Source organism: Pinus tabuliformis, chromosome 8, assembly GCF_031772625.1.
Source record: "Pinus tabuliformis cultivar Carrire ecotype Pingquan chromosome 8, CPIR1, whole genome shotgun sequence".
NCBI lineage: Eukaryota > Viridiplantae > Streptophyta > Pinopsida > Pinales > Pinaceae > Pinus > Pinus tabuliformis.
This window is the reverse complement of record NC_142294.1, coordinates 1,139,859,844-1,139,877,343: the sequence shown is the minus strand read 5'-3', so window position 1 is coordinate 1,139,877,343 and position 17,500 is coordinate 1,139,859,844. Positions and strand designations below refer to the sequence as shown.

At 36.9% G+C, this 17,500-nt stretch overlaps 1 pseudogene; it reads left to right on the top strand.

The window, feature by feature from the left end:
• Positions 1-7,843: 7,843 nt before the first annotated feature.
• On the top strand, positions 7,844-9,618 carry LOC149239364 (WAT1-related protein At5g07050-like; annotated as a pseudogene).
• The last annotated feature ends 7,882 nt before the right edge of the window (positions 9,619-17,500 follow it).

Sequence of the window (17,500 nt, the reverse complement as noted above, 5' to 3'; positions counted from 1 at the left end):
ATTGAGCGTCTGCGAGCAACGAGTGTTCTAACGCGGAGATTGCATGCATTTCACGTGTCCTTGAGTTATCCATTAGTCACCACACCGTACCAACCTTACCTTTCCTTCAGGAACCTGGCCTTTCTTTCCTAGCGTGACGATGAATCCGGTTGCAGAACGGTCAAAGTCTTTGAATACAAGCTCAAGCAATTCCAAGCCAGGCCAGGCTAGGCGAGGCTAGGCATGAAACTCGCATCTGATATACGATTTTGCATGATTCACCGAGAGAAAACGCCTATGAAGTAGTCAATTGATCTGCCTGGGGTACCAATTTTGCAGGATTCATCTAGTCCTCCCTCTAGCCATTCCAGCATTCCGGTCGCACCCCACCCACTTGGTCTGAGCTGCTTATAAAGCTCTGGGTATTATTTTGTTTTATGTTCGACCTGTTCTGTTCACTCATTTTTATTCCGGTTTCCGCAGTAAATATAAAAAAAAACAATACTGTATGGGCTTTCTGTTCACTCATTTCTTATTTCGGGCTCCGCATAAAAAAACAATACTGTATGGGCTTTCTGTTTGCAACCCAAATCATGAAAATGCAATTTCTGTTTGCAACCCAAATCATGAAAATGCAAGTCCAAGAGGATTAGCATAAGAGGGTTAGGCAGGACAAAGAGATACTCAGAAGCGCAACCTCCCCTCGGTGTCTGCTGCACCCAGCATGAAGAACAATGTTGGTGGCTTGCTGATGATGCTGGCTGACTAGTTAGCTTGCTTGTTAGCTGGTGGGTTGAGCTTGCCTTTTGCTTGGAGAATCCGAGCAAGGTTGGGCCAAATATATGAACTAGAAAGATACATCGATGTGAAGGAGCCAGAGTTCGCACCAGTCGGTTCGGAATCAAACGGAAACGACGAATTTGAGGGTAAAAATCGAACAAGAAATGCAAAATTTCTTTTGCTGCAAATTTCAGCTTTCAAAGAATATATTTGTTGATAGGTTTAGAATAATTGCATTAACGAAGGGAATAAGTCTGTGTAGTATTTCAAATCCGTCAGTTTGTGTAATCACAAATAGGTTCTAGTAGAGTAGAAACAATGACGAGCGGGGTATCTTTGCCGGGGTTGCGAGGGAAGCAGGTATTCGCACTTATTACATTGATTTGCACTATATTTATTGTTTGGGGACTGGAAGGAGCCCCATTTCTGAGTGTTCCTCCGAAAGATGAACGCATTCGGAGGTCGATTCGACCAGACGATGTGCGGAATCGGTTTTCAGGTTTGCTTCTTCAATTACTATCTGTTTTTATATAATTAAAGTAATTAATTTTTGCTCTCATCAGAATGAACGAACTCAAAACCGTGTGCTTAATATTATTAATGAAGAACACAAAACCCTGCGTAACTTTTTTTTTCAGCAAGAAAAAAACGATATATATTTTCATTATAGGAATATATTACATATTATGATATTCCAGATACCAATATAGTTACTACATATATCATACCTGAGCGAGTTCTCGCTACCCATCCAGAAGATCATACGACATTCCAATCTTACTATACATATAATCAGGGGACATAATAAACAGGTGATCAACGTTCAAACAGACCCTATTTGCGTCTTCAAATATGTTGCTGTAGCAGGTTGGCTGTCTCAGCAATGCCTAATGAAATTGTATGAATTCTTCTCTGTGCAGGGAACAGAAAATGGATGGGGCTCTCATTGAGGGAGACTTTGCACAAATTCCTCACGCAATAAAATCGCTAAGATGGGAAAACTTCCCACTGAAATGCTTACCATGTGAATGGGAGATGCAGCCCATGTGAATGGGAGATGCAGCAACTAGCTGTACTAGATTTGAGTTTCGGCAAAGACATTGAGGCTCCATTTGAGTTTCGGCAAAGACATCGAGGCTCGAGAGGCAAAGGCAGGAGCCATACCGACCATTCGTTCGAAAGATCCAGTCCCCTCAGCATCTCTTCTAGTTCCAGTCCCAGATCCGGTTTCAGTTCCAGCCATTGACCCGGTCGCTTTGCGATTCAGGGTAATTCGGCTCCTGAGCAGGTCAGGTCCAGGGTATTAACAGCCAAGCGAGGCCAGCGAAACATGAGACCTCCACCATGCATGGACAGCTGCAGCACCTGGACAGCTGCAGCACCTGCATGTAGAACACCTGCCTGCCAATATGGCCTGCCAATATGCTCAAACTAAAACTGCAAATAATTCAAACTGCAAATAATTCAAACTAATGTTAAGTAATGTTAACATTAATATATGAAATCGTTTGACGGTCACCAATAATAAACACGGCTAAGCAAAATAGCCTATGCTCTGGCCTCTTCCGCCTCGGGAAGAGGCCAAATAAGATGGCAAACCAGAAGACTTTGCTTATCCTGGCATGGCGCATTTGGAAACTTTGGTTTAATCACCGTAATCACCGTAATAGCACTTCAAATTAATGCTATATCAACCCATTTGGATTACTATAGTCCCTGGCCATTGCCAGATGGCAGGGACTAATAAGAACATGATCTCAATTTCTACCGTAACGGATGAGTGTTTGAAAGTAGATTTTGTAAAGTCACATTGTATGGTGAAAGATATGTAGCATCATTACAAGGTTATTGTAACAAGAGTCAAACTTATAGGCTTACATAAGCTTGATGTGACAAGTAATATATATCAAGAATCGAAATCTACAACCATGACAACGAAGCTTCTATAGCACCAAATGTATGGTCACCTTAACTATCACGATTTGTTACTACTTCCGAAACAAGGAATGGTGGAGGTAATTCCATTTCTTAAGACAGAATATGTTTCATGTCAATGGTGTGTATTAGTTAAGCTACATAAGTAATAATTCCCTTAACATATATATAATATAAGAATAGATATTCTTGAATTCGTACATCCAGATCATTTTGGTCCTATGCAAACAATATCACTTTATGGAGCATACAATTTCTTGATCTTTATTGATGATTGCGTAAAATATATGTGAGTTTATTTGATGTGAAGTAAAAGTAATGCATTTTAATATGTCAAATCATTTAAAAATATGGTTAATAATCAAATATGTAAATAAATCAAGATCCTTCCATCATATCAAGATGGAGAATATACATCACATGCATTCACCAAGCATTGCAAAGGCCATGGAATTGTGCAACATTATTTAGTTTCACATACACCACAAAAGAATGGAGTAACTAAAAGAAGGAACAAAACATTAGAGGCATCTGCATGGAGTGTGATAAAAGCTAAAAATCCTACAAATTATTTTTGGGCTAAAGACATCAATATTTCTCTTCATTTGGAAAGAATGAATTCAACTAAAAGTTTAGACCATAAAACTCCCTTTTAAGCTCTTTATGGATACAAACTAACACCAAGCTAGTTAAGAATATTTGGAAGTAAATATTTTATCATGTTCCCAAAGAGGATATGAGAAAAATGGATGCAAAAGAAATCAAGTGCATTTTTATTGGTTAAAAATATGATCACCAAGAATATAATTTTTTTTAGCCATACATATAAATTTTTGGAAAGTAGAGATATGTTATTTCATCAGATCTATTATTTCCATAAGGTGGATAGTTATGATGCATGGCATATTCCTTATGATCATGATGAAAGTATTACAGAAGAAGAAGGTGATCAATAGGAACATAAACATGAGGAATAATGTATCAACATGGAAACCTCAAGAAACCATAGCACAACAAGAGCAGGAAAATATTCACCGTAAAGAAAGCAAGAGGTGACAATAGGTTAATCCCAAGGAGGTCCTTATGATAAACTAAAACACATGTAAGATATTATGACTGTGCTTTGATGACTGAAGTAATGAATGTCATAGAACCTTTGAACTTTGAACAAGGTAAAGAACATAAGGAATGGAGAGATACAATTAAGGAAGAGAATGATTCCATAATAAAAAATAATACACAATAATTAATCAAATTTCCTGAAAATAAATCTCTCATAGGATGCAAATAGTTATTCAACCCCAAACATAATGTTAACAATAGTATAGATAAATACAAAGCTAGATTAGTTGCAAAAGGTTATTCAAATAAATAAGGAATTGGTTATGAAGACACTCATGCACCTATATCTATGTTATGTACAACTATTTTAATTACTGCATTAGCTACAAAACATTATTGAAAACTACACCAATTAGACGTTAAATGTGAATTGTTAAGCGGGAAATTAGAGGAAGGAGTGTATCTTGTTCAATTAAAAGGATCTATAAAGAAAGTTCAAGAACATTTTGTTTGTAAAATATAGAAATCTTTATATGGACTGAAAATTGAAATAAGAGCTTGCTATGTGAAGATTGATTCTTTCTTTCTTCAAAAAGGATTTATGAAAAATAAGAGTAATCCTAAAGTGTATATTTAGTCGGATCAGAAGTGGCATGTTTTGATTTCCTTGTATGTTAACAATATTATTATAACAAGTAGTGCATCTAATTTTACTGAATAAATTAAACGTCAACTATCATAAGCTTTTGAGATGAACAACCATGCTGAATTGCATTATTGGTAAGGTTTTGAAATAAGAAGAGAAGCTAGGGAGACACTGGTCACAGAAAGAAAATATATAAGGGAGCTACTTAAAAGGTTTAATATGAATCAATTTAAGGGGGTGACAATTCCCTTATAACATAATCCCAAACTCTACTGTGGTGATGGAACAATAGAGTTGGATGGTTAAGTAGTGTTAAATCTGGGAGAATAACAAAAATTGTGAATGGTTATCAAATAAGCCATGATCCTATGTATAATGTTAGATCAAAGAAAATTGAGAACCAACATGATTTGGATATGGAAATGATGTAGCTAAAGGAGATTGATCTAATTTGTTGTAATGAAAATGAAATATGGAGAACACATTTCTCCATTAAGGGGAAGTATCATAAAAATGATGGAGAAATGACAGAAATTGTAATTATTATACTTTGTTATGTTTTGTTAATATCTGGTTAAGTTTGTAAATCTTAATTAGTTCTTCATATGCTATTTTTTAATACTTCGTTCAAGTTGTTGAATTGTATTGTATTCCTATAAATGTAAGCCCATATTGGTTTGGTGAATGTGAGAGTGAGGGACAATCTCTCACTTTAAACATTATTATAGGATGTTCAAGTTGTTGAATTACATTGGGTTCCTATAAATGTAAGATGATATTGGTTTGAGGCATAGTCTATCACTCTAAGCATTGTCTCACCATCGTTGTTTCCGTTAATATGCTTTCCATTAATTTATTTATAGTTAGACACATTTTCTATAAATAACATTTATATATACAAAAATCCAACTCATTTGATTTTTCTAGATTTCATTTTTTTACACCGTCTTCGTATTCATTGTGTATGTATCTTTAATAATCCCTCCATGTTAAAGTATTGTTGTTTTTCATGTTTGCATTTCCACTAAATCATCATAAGAGACCATCATTAGGTTGCACCCATCCACATGTTTGATACATATTTAAAATTTGTATAAGATATTTTTAGTTTTCTAGTGTGTGGTGATGTATGGGCCTTAAAAAATGACTTATTTCTTATGATCCATGTTTTTATAGAGTGCAAAGTGAGAATATATGTACTTTTATAGAGATATTACAATGTATATCTTTCTTTATGCTCCAAGTTTTAGTAGAGTGTAGAGTGACAAAATATGTACTCTTAGAGTGATGGTAGCAAGCATGTTTCTCTTTTTTGAAATATAATTTTTTTGTTGTCATAAAAAAAGAAGAAGATTATGTAACTTTATTAATAGTTATATTACTATTCCTAATATTATTGATAATAATTAAATAGTTATCTTTATTAATATTAAAAATAATAATTTTCCATATATATACTATTATTATTTTTTTTAACGGAATTTGAAAATTGTATACCATAATTTATGGCATAGACTATTTTTTAATATATATTATGAATTAATAAAGCAATATATAGAGACCATTAGAGTTAGATCTTACTGGTTTGAGTGACAAGTAGATCCTTCAAATTAATCAAATTAATCTACTTAGCTTTTGATGTACATAAATGTAACTACCTCTCAATTTCCATAAACCACACTTTTACCCTTCTTCCATTTTATTGTACTCACACCCAACATATATGCATCGTACGTATATCCAAATGTTTATATAAACTCTACACAAAATTCACCAACAGAAATGTGCCTCTATTTTGATGACACGAGGTGACGAAACTGGCTAAAATAGATATCGTAATTTTTAATAGAAACCTTTAGCATTAAACCTTACTAATTTAACTCAAAAATAAATCCTTCAAATTAATCTACTTCACTTTTCACATACATAAATATAACTACCTCTCAATTTCCTTAAAACTATGTGCATTGTATGTATATCCAAATGTGTATATAAACTCTACACAAAATTCACCAACAGAAGCGTGCCTCTATTTTGATGACATGAGCCGACGAGATTGCCGGAAATGGATATCATAATTTTTAATAAGCGATCGTACCTGTGTTAGCAAGCTTGAACTAGAAAAGACTTTATGAAATTCTCTTATCCACTCATCACTAATTTTTTAAGTACTTTTAAACTCAATCATTGACACAATCATTCAAAAGATGACATAACACCGGTTGCCTCATGAAATTTGTGAAGCGGCCATTGTTATTGACTCGTGACATTTTCACCATTATTGTTCCTTAAATGTGAACATCACGAGATTCTCGCAAGAATTCATTCCAATTTCCCCACTACTCCAACATGCCCTTTATCTCATCCAATCTGTATATTTCTTAATAGCATGCCCTTTATCTCACCAAATCTCCATATTTGTTAATATTATATTCCTCTACTTCAAAGTGATTTTATAGCTATAAATATTATATCACCCTGGTTCAAGTGATTACAGAGAAATTTAACAATATTTTTAAAGCTAATGGATAAAGCATATATTGAGATAATATTTCTTAATGATATATAACTTTGTAATAAAAGCGGCCTGCCATCGTCGATATGTCATATCACTCATTGTCGCACTAGTATGAAAATCATAGCTTAACATAATTTATGGTCTGTCTATTATTAGTATCTTTTATTGTTAAATTTTGATAGTGCACCTACACCTTTCGACGTTGTTCTTCGACTTTAAAACCTAGAGCCAACTATCGAGACTTTGGATTGCGCGGGCTTAGAATTCGTACAAAATTATGCTAAACGTAAAACTGGATATGTAATTCTTATTCCTAGTAAACACAAATTATGCCACCTCCTGATCCACACCAGTTACAGGGTCTGGTTTTCGCGTCGAAAGCCAGCCATTCGAACAGCAATGGTTAACGTGACGTGGCACGAATCAGTGCTCCACCCCCACTAATTCTACTTTATCTCTGTTCTCCATTCATCAATCTTCGTGAATCAATTTTCGTATGGCCATAATTCTCGCGCGGATCAATTTTCTTTCTTCACCTAATTATTCTAACTGACTCACCATCCACTGCTTTATTATTGTTTAGAATAGATCTCTCATTCTCTTGATAAAGTAAAATTGCGAATGATATCGAATATGATAGCGGCAATTGCCGATAACTGATTTGTTAGTGTAGAACTCTGAAATTTTGGCCGCATATATTGCGATTGCGATTACGTCAGCTGAACACTCTGGATTGGGTGATCATATCCACTTGGTTTTTCTTCCTATATAAATATGAGTGCACTTAGTGTGAATTATGAAACCTCTGGTGTCCTCAAAGTTAGTGCAAAGAGGAAGTGAGAAGAATCTCCAGTCCTCACTGTGCATTGGCAATTTGCAGAAAAATAAGCTAATTGAGGAGGGTGGTTTTTATTTGATTATGAATGGAGAAGCTAATTGAGAAATCGAAACCTTATGTAGCGATGATATCTTTGCAGTTTGGATATGCTGGAATGAATATTCTCTAAAGTCTCTCTTAACCGAGGAATGAATCACTTTGTGCTTGTAGTCTACAGGCATGCTACGGTTGTCCTTGCTCCTTTTGCTAACTTTATTGAAAGGTAAAGCTATTCTATGGATACATGTCCTTGTAAATTCTCTTAACAACCTCTGCACTCAATGCCTAGATAGATAATTAGCTCATGTGTTAACAACTTCAATTAATTGCAGGAAAGTGCGAACCAAACTCACTTTTTCCATATTCTTGCAAATTTTTGTATTGGGTTTGTTGGGGTATGTACCATTTCATAATTTTTGGCCTTTCACTTCTTTTTACAGTATCATCCCTTCCATTCTATTTCAGTTTGACTCAATGAAAGTGGTTGGCTAATATTTTAATTTAGATATGGGACATTCTTAATGCATGTCTGCGGGCCTGTAATCGACCAGAATTTCTACTACCTTGGTTTGAAATTAACATCTCCAACATATGCGTGTGCGTTGAGTAATGTTCTTCCGGCTACTACTTTCGTGATGGCTCTTCTATTCAGTTAATCAAACCAGAATTTTCCCTTCAAGTCACATAATCTAGAGGGTAATCGTTGCAATCAATTACTTTATTTTAAGGTCGTGATGGAAAATCTTTATTGCTCTAGGATGGAGAGAGTGAATATCAAAAAACTACGCAGTCAAGCAAAGATAGCGTGCGTGGCGGGAGCAATGCTGATGACGTTGTACAAAGGTCCTATTGTTCCCATGCTTTGGTCTCCACATCATCAATCCCCCGAGACATCTTTCACAGCAGCTTCTGCAATTGATAATAACGACTGGATAATAGGTTCCCTTCTGATAATTGCGGCCACTCTTGCTTGGTCAGCCTTGTTCATCCTGCAGGTGATCATTTAGTTTACATGTTTATTTCTCCAAATATATATGTATGATCAATCATCTTGAAACTACAACTTAAATTAACTATTTTGAATCTGCAGGCTGCAGTACTGAAGAAATATTCTGCTCAACTATCACTTGCCACCTTAATATGTTTTCTAGGAACATTACAGGCAACAGCTCTGGGCTTCGCTGTCGTGCGTGATTCTTCCCAATGGGCTTTAGGATGGCACATCAACCTTCTCACGGCAGTCTACTCTGTAAGTTTTCCCTTTTCCTTTCAACGAGGGAAAAATGTTATATGTTTTTCGTCGCCTCGATTCAAAAATTGGATAGAGAAGGTAATTTACAGAGCACAGCAATTACTATTTTTGGGTGCAGGGAGTGGTGGCGTCAGCAATTGCATATTACGTACAAGGGTTGTGCATGCGCGTAAAAGGACCTGTATTTGCCGCAGCTATCAGTACGTTGATGATGATCATCGTGCAATCATGGGCTCTATCATTCTCTCTGAAAGCATCCTTTTGGGCAGGTTCGCTTTTCAGTCCCTTTTTTAATTCCTCAAATTGAAATTGTCGTTAATGGTGTTGGAAAATTCGATGGTTGAAGGCTCTAACTCTACTTATTAACTGAATACAGTGTGTTGGGAGGCGTTATGATCGCAACAGGGCTCTACTCTGTTCTGTGGGGAAAATTGAAGGATCGCAAGATCTCAGAGCATAAAGATTGCTCAGGAGTGGTTTCCAATTCTAAAGTAATTCTCCCTAAAAGTCAAAATAGGGTGGATGAGTTAGAAGCTGCTTCTAACCAGCGAATGACCACGGGACTGTAGAATCGTCAATTCAATGGTCAAGAGACAGCCATTTCTGTCCGTGAAGACAACAATCAAAACGTTATCGTGTCCTAAAAGTTTTTACAACAGCGGTTGTAGTTTTGGTCATTGAAACTAAACCGCGGTTGTAGTTTTGGTCATTGAAACTAAACAATGGGAGAGACTATTGAAACTAAACAATGGGAGAGACTTGGAGTTGTTTGAAATAATAATCCCAACCACCGCAATAAACAGTGACACAACAGCCATACAGGTGAAACACTTTTGCAGGAGGTTGACATTTTTGCAGGTTGCGTTTTAGCATGAAGATAGAAGGACCGAAGGCACACGTAAACCATTTAGAAACTCACAACGTTGTCCACATAATTCAACAACGTTGCCCACACTCCAGAAACACTTCCTCGACTCTCATCACACTCAACTTGAGTGCGGATTATGTTTAGTATATTTACCAATAGCTAGAAAGTTTGTTTTTACGGTCAGAAATCGAAACATCAAGCATAAACTTAACTAATTCTCAAATACCTCAATTTAGCGGCAAAAATTATGATTATTGGGCTATTACAATGAAGGCCCTGTTTTCTTCTCAAGATATTTGGGATTTGGTGGAGAATGGTTTTCAACAACCAATAGATGCACCACCATACAATGCCTTATCTCAACAAGAAAGAGATGTGCTAAGGGACAACAGGAAGAAGGATTCAAAAGCCCTGTTTTATATTTTTCAAGCAGTTCATGAAAGTATTTTTCCAAGGGTTACAGTAGCAACGAAGTCCAAGCAAGCATGGGACATCCTCCAGACACCCTACCAAGGCATGGAAAAAGTCAAGACAGTAAAGCTGGAAATGTTGAAGAGAGATTTTGAAACACTTTGTATGAAAAAGTCTGATAATATAGACTCGTTACTCAAATCAGGTCTCATTGTGAGACACTTGAGGAAAGAAGAATAGTTGAGAAAGTTTTGAGAAGTCTAGCAAGGTTTGAGGCCATTTTTCTAGCCATAGAAGAGAGAAAGAGTCTCTCACAGTTCACATTAGATGAGCTTAATACATCACTAATTTCTCATGAACATAGACTGAATAGAGCAGCAAGTTGCTCATTAGAGCATGCCTTCAAGACACAAGTGTCATTTGGTCAAGGTCGAGGCAGAGGAAGATCATATGCTAGAGGAAGAGGAATAAGCCCACACATAGGTGGAAGAGGGAGCCCTTCAAGCTCAAATGGAAGAGGCAACAATCGAAATCCAAGTCAAGGCCCAAGCTAAAATCAAGCACAAGGTCAAAGGTATGATAAATCTCAAGTTCAATGTCATTACTGTAAGAAGTATGGTAATTATGCAAATGAATGTAGAAATAAGCAATATGATATTAGTAACAAACCAAGTGTAAATTTCACAAGAGAAAATCACAACCATGATAACATATTTTCAGCTTGTAATGTAGCACAAGAAAAACTCAGTGATATTTGGTATGTAGATTCAGGGTGTAGCAATGTTGGGTCCCTATAATACTAGTGATTACCCCATTACTATTGTAGTTATACCCCTTATTAATATTGTTGTGCCCCTATTGCCCCCATATTGTTATTACTGTGCCCCATAGAATCCCTCTATTGTTATTTTTGTGGCTTTATATTATTATTGTTAGGTCGGCTGGATTATATTGTGACTCCTTAGACTCCTATATATAGAAAGGAGGTTTTGTCATTTGTATCATCCAAGAATTGTTCATTTATGTAATGTAAAAGAGGTTTTCCCCTCAAAGAGGCTGAATTCTAAGGCGTTGATCTATCTTTTCTATCATTTCTTGAGCTGGTTTCATAACATTTGGTATCAGAGCTTTGGATTCTAGGGTTTCGCTCTTCAAACAGGTCATCGTGGCATTTTCGCTATGACTTTTTTTTCTGTGACGTTTCAGAAGTCGTAAAAAAAAACCCATTTGAGAAGAAATCGCGCTGAACCTTGGGTCCGAATGTCAGAGCTTTTCGCGGGACATTTGCGGAGATATGATCTGAGGAAGTTGGTCTTTTTGCAGACGCCTAAATTACATTCAAAACAGGTGACCTGGGGAAAATCTTCATAACTTTCTCTCTGGGGATCGGATTGAAGTTTCGTAAGAAGGTACAGAAAGAGGACGAACTTTAGTTTCTTGTGGGTGTTTTTCAGATCCAAAGTCAAAACAGTGACTCGTGGCACGTCGTACAAGTCCACTCTACTGAACTAGTCTATAATCAAGTCACTATGGGAGATTTCACATAACTCTTCTGTGGAGAATCAAATTTGGGTCAGACTTGTGGCATTGGAAAGAGGACACAGAGGGCTACTACAGATCACAAATTCAGAACTATACAATTAGAAAGTATAGAGTTACAGTCATTTCAAGGTCGAGCTCCTAAAACCAAGAAAAAGCAAGATGAGGAAGTTTGATGGTAAGGATCCGGTAAATTGGACACTTCAGATGGAGCAATATTTTGATCTGCATGGTGTACAACTGTTACAAAACGTATGTATTGCATCTTCATATTTAGAACCAGATCAATTTTTATGGTATGAAGGGCTTTGTTCTCGTAAAAAACTTGTTACGTGGTCAATTTTCACGGAGGAAATGATAGCACATTATGAGAATACAAAGAGCAACACCTTCTTTAGAGCAACACCACAACAATTGGAAAGAGTAAAAGGGCTTTGTGACATAATGGAAATCAAAATTATGGAAATCAGGAAGCATACCCCTCACAACTATAAAGATGGAAGTGTTGTTTCTCCCAGCCTTCCACAACCTACAAGGGTTACACCACAACAATTGGAAGAAAAAAGAGAAAAAGGGATTTGTTACAATTGTGATAGCAAATACACTAAAGGTCATAAGTGCGCTGAGGAGAAATTATTCTACATAGATTGTGAAGAGGAAGAAAAAAGGGAGCAAGAAAGGTCAAAAGAAAAGGATATACTCCACGAACAAAGCCTAGATAAAGAAGAAATGAATCAGACCATATCTTGTAAAGCATTGGCAAGAATTACCACTCCTCAAAATCTCAAGATAGAAGGACATATCAAGAAGAAAAAGGTGCAAGTGAAAGATCACATCGAGAAAGAAGAAATGAATCCAACCATATCTTGTAATTCAATGGACGAAATTACCACTACTCAAACTATCAAGATAGAAGGACACATCAAAAAGAAAAATGTTCAAGAAGTGAAAGATCACATCGAGCATCAAGAAATGAATCCGACCATATCTTGTACAGGACTGGAAGAAATTACCACTCCTCAAAAGATAGAAGGACATATCAAGAAGAAAAAGGTTCAAGCAGAGAAAGATCACATCGAGTATCAACAACAAGTTCTCCAACTCTTAAAGGATAACCTCGTGTTGGCACAGAATAGAATGAAACAACAAGCAGATCAACATCGCAGTGAAAGAAGTTTTGATGTAGGTGATTGGGTATTCCTATGGCTACAACCATGTAAGCAAATGTCCCTCAAGCAAGCTAAGAAGGATAATAAATTCTCACCAAAGTATTATGGTCCGTAAAAGGTGTTGCAAAAGATTGGTACTATGGCATACAAATTGGAGCTTCTTGCAGCTTCTCGATTGCACCTAGTTTTCCATGTTTCATATTTAAACAAGGTTATAGGCGACAAGCTCCCAGTTCAAACAATATTGCCAGAACTTGACAAGGAAGGAAAAATTATATTGGGACCGGAAGTAGTCACAGAAACAAGAACTCGACAGCTACGAAGTCGATCAATTTCAGAGTATCTTATCAAGTGGAAGAACTTATCCGCTGAAGATTCCACATGGGAGGATGAGAATTTTATGCAGAAGTATCCATAACTACTCAAGCGTTGAGGACGACACTTTTTTGAAGGAGAGGGGCATGTTGGGTCCCTATAATACTAGTGATTACCCCATTACTATTGTAGTTATACCCCTTATTAATATTTTTGTGCCCCTATTGCCCCCATATTGTTATTACTGTGCCCCATAGAATCCCTCTATTGTTATTTTTGTGGCTTTATATTATTATTGTTAGGTCGGCTGGATTATATTGTGACTCCTTAGACTCCTATATATAGAAAGGAGGTTTTGTCATTTGTATCATCCAAGAATTGTTCATTTATGTAATGTAAAGGAGGTTGCCCCCTCGAAGAGGCTGAATTCTAAGGCGTTGATCTATCTATCTTTTCTATCTTTTCTTGAGCTGGTTTCATAACAAGCAACCACATGTCAGGAGACATAGAAATGTTTTCTGATCTAGATGAAAGTGTGAAATATGAAGTGACATTAGGAACTGATAGCAAAGTCTCTATCATGGGTAAAGGAAGAGATAATATCCTAACAAAGAAGGGGGAGAAGAAATACATCTCTGATGTTTATTTTGTCCCCGGTCTGAAACATAATCTCATGAGCGTTGGGCGGCTCATGCAAAAAAGATACAATGTCTTCTTCAAAATGATGTGTGCACAATTTTGGATAGGCCTCTAAGCAGATAATTGATTGCAAAGGTTCAGATGATAGACAATAGAATGTTTCCCTTGAAAATAAAATTAGATTTGCATAAAGAAGGTGCATAAGCACAACTATCTATGAATCCACAAGAAAATGGAAGAAAAGGGGCAGCTGTCACACAAGAAAACTTTCAAGAAAAAGTAAAAGATGAAAACTCGTTATGGCACTTGAGATTTAGACATCTCAACTTTGGAGGTTTGAATTTTTTGCATAGTAAAGGCATGGTGAAGGGTTTACCACTCAGAGAAAAACCACACACCATATGTGAAGGATGTATCTTGGGCAAGCAACATACAGAGACATTTCCAGTAGGAAAGTCAGTGAGGGCAAAGGCACCTTTGGAGATTGTCCATTCAGATTTATGTGGACCAATGCAGACACCATCAATTGGTGGCAGCCACTATGTATTGACCTTCATAGATTACTACACAAGGAAGACATGGGTCTTTCTCCTAAAACAAAAAAGTAAGTGTTTGAGTGCTTTTGCCAATACAAGGCTCTTGTTGAAAAGCAAAGCGGACATTTCATCAAAATCCTTGGGACTGACAGAGGTGAGAATACATCTCAAATGACTTCCTTAAATTTTGCAGGGAGCATAGAATTCACCAGAAGTTTACAACAAGATATACACAGCAGCAAAAATGGTGTGGCAGAAAGGAAGAATAGGACCATTATGGAGATGGCAAGGAGTATGTTGAAGCCAAAGCATTTGCCAAATGACTATTGGGCTGAAGTTGTCGCTTGTGCAACATATATCTTGAATATATGTCCAACCAAAAGTGCCCACAACATTGTTCCTGAAGAGGCATGGAGTGGAAGAAAGCATAGTGTCACTCACATGAGAGTTTTTGGAAGTGTGGCTTATGCACATGTCCCGGATGAGTTGAGAAAGCAGTTGAACAGCAAGGGGGAGAAATGCATATTTGCTTGATACAGTGATGAATCCAAGGCATACAAACTTTACAATCCATTAACCAAGAATCTCATAATCAACAAAGATGTGTAGTTCATAGAAGAGGAACCATGGGATGGAAGTTTAGAAAAAACAATCAATGTCAAAGCATGCATACCACATGAGGACACAGAGGAATTAACAGCAGCAAGTAATTCCTCAACACTGACTCCCTCTGCTCCTATTCAAGTGAAGCAAAGTAGGCAGCAAGCAATTCCATCAACAAATAATAGGACATTTTCGCGCAGCCAAGCAAGTGCTTCTCCAAGCACACCGCAGAGTGCGACACCAAGTGACATGTCAAGCCCATCTTCAACAAGCACAAGAAGGTCAAAATTCAGAAATTTAAATGAAGTTTATGAGCAAGATGAATTTGATAGTGGGGCATGTCTGAATTCCTTATTTGCATTATTTTGCCATGTAGATGACCCAATCCACTTTGAAGATGTAGTCAAAGAAGAAAAATTGGTTGCAGCAATGGAGGAAGAAATAGAAGCAATAGAAAGGAATGACACATGGGAGTTAGTGAGCCTTCTGAAAGGAAAACATGTTATTGGGGTAAAGTGGGTTTACAAGACCAAAAGCAACATTGAGAGAAAGATTGAAAGGCACAAAGCAGGCTAGTTGTCAAAGGATATAAGCAGTGGCATGGAAGATAATACATGTAGATGTTCGCGCTAGTCATGCGGATGGAGACAGTACGCGCAGTTGTGGCGACTGCCACACAGCATAAGTGGACAGCGTATTAGATGGATGTAAAGTCAATGTTCTTGAATGGAGTGTTGAAAGAGGAAGTGTATGTCGCGCAACCACCTAGTTATGAGATTAAAGGACAAGAAGACAAAGTATATCGGTTGAAGAAAGCTCTTTATGGATTGAAGCAAGCATCACGCACATGGTACAACAGGATAGATGCTTTCTTGTTCAACAATGGTTTCAACAAATGTAATGGTGAGCCTACTCTCTACATCAAAGAGAGCAAAGGTAAGATTCTCATTATCATCTTATATGTAGATGATTTGATCTTTACAGGAAGTGATGATTTTCTCGTCACTGATTTTGAACAAGTAATGAAGAGTGACTTTGAAATGACTAACTTGGGATTTCTAAGATATTTTTTTGGCATAAAAGTGAAGCAAACAGAAAATATAATTTTTATCTCTCAAGCGAAGTATGTGGCATAAATCTTGGAGAGGTTTAAAATGCAGAACAGCAAGTCTGCACCAACTCCAACTGTCATAGGGATGAAGTTGAGCAAAGAATCTTGCATCAGCAATGTCCATCCCACATTATACAAAACCATGATAGGCAGCCTAATGTATTGGACCGCCATTAGACCAGATATAATGTATGCAGTAAGTTTGGTGTCAAGGTTCATGGAGATGCCCAAGAAGACACATTGGTAACCAGCGAAAATGATTCTGAGGTATGTCAATGGGACAAAATAGTATGACGTTTTGTACACAACAACGAGTGATTTCAGGCTGGTTGGTTACACTGATAGTGATTGGGCAGGTAGTGTCGATGACAGAAAGAGCACGTCAGGATATGTTTTTCATTTGGGTTCCGGAGCCATTCGATGGGCCTCCAAGAAGCAGCCAATAGTGTCATTGTCAATAGTAGAAGATGAATATGTCGCAACAACAACAACAGCGCGTCAGGAAGATTGGATGAGAAGGATGTTGAGGGATCTTCGTCATGACCAAGATGATGAAACAACACCTCAGCGATTGCATTATCAAAGAATTCTCTATTACACAAAAGGACCAAGCATATTGATGTTATATATCATTTTATTAGAGAGCTGATTAACAATGATGAAATTCTGTTGCAGCACTGAAAATCACAGGAACAACTTGCTGATATTTTCAGAAAGCCATTGGCAGGAGAAAATTTTGTTTATCTTAGAAAATGTTTTGGAATTGTTAATGGCGACAGTTGTGATTAAGGGGGAGTGTTGGAAATAATAATCCCAACCACCACAATAAACAGTTGGACAATAGTCATATATGTGAGACACTTTTGTAGCCATACATTTTATACACTTTTGCAGGTTGCGTCTTTGCTTAAAGACATTTTTTCAGGTTGCATCTCATCACGAAGATAGAAGGACCGAAGCCAGACGTGAACCATTCAAAAACTCAGAAAAGGCATTTAAGGGCATTTAAAGAATTTATGTACTTAGGTAAACTGATATGAGCAAGCATTAATTCAACAACCTTGCTCACACTCCAAAAACACATGCGCGACTTTGATCACACTCAACAACAACATCAAAATTAATTTCGCTCTGTCATGAATTAAATGTAAAATTGTATGTTGAGTCATATATGAATGTAAAAAGTCATTTTGTAAGTGGAAGACTCTGTAGAGAGTGTAGAGAGTAAGAAGTAAGAAAAGAGCTCAAGTCTCTATGGAG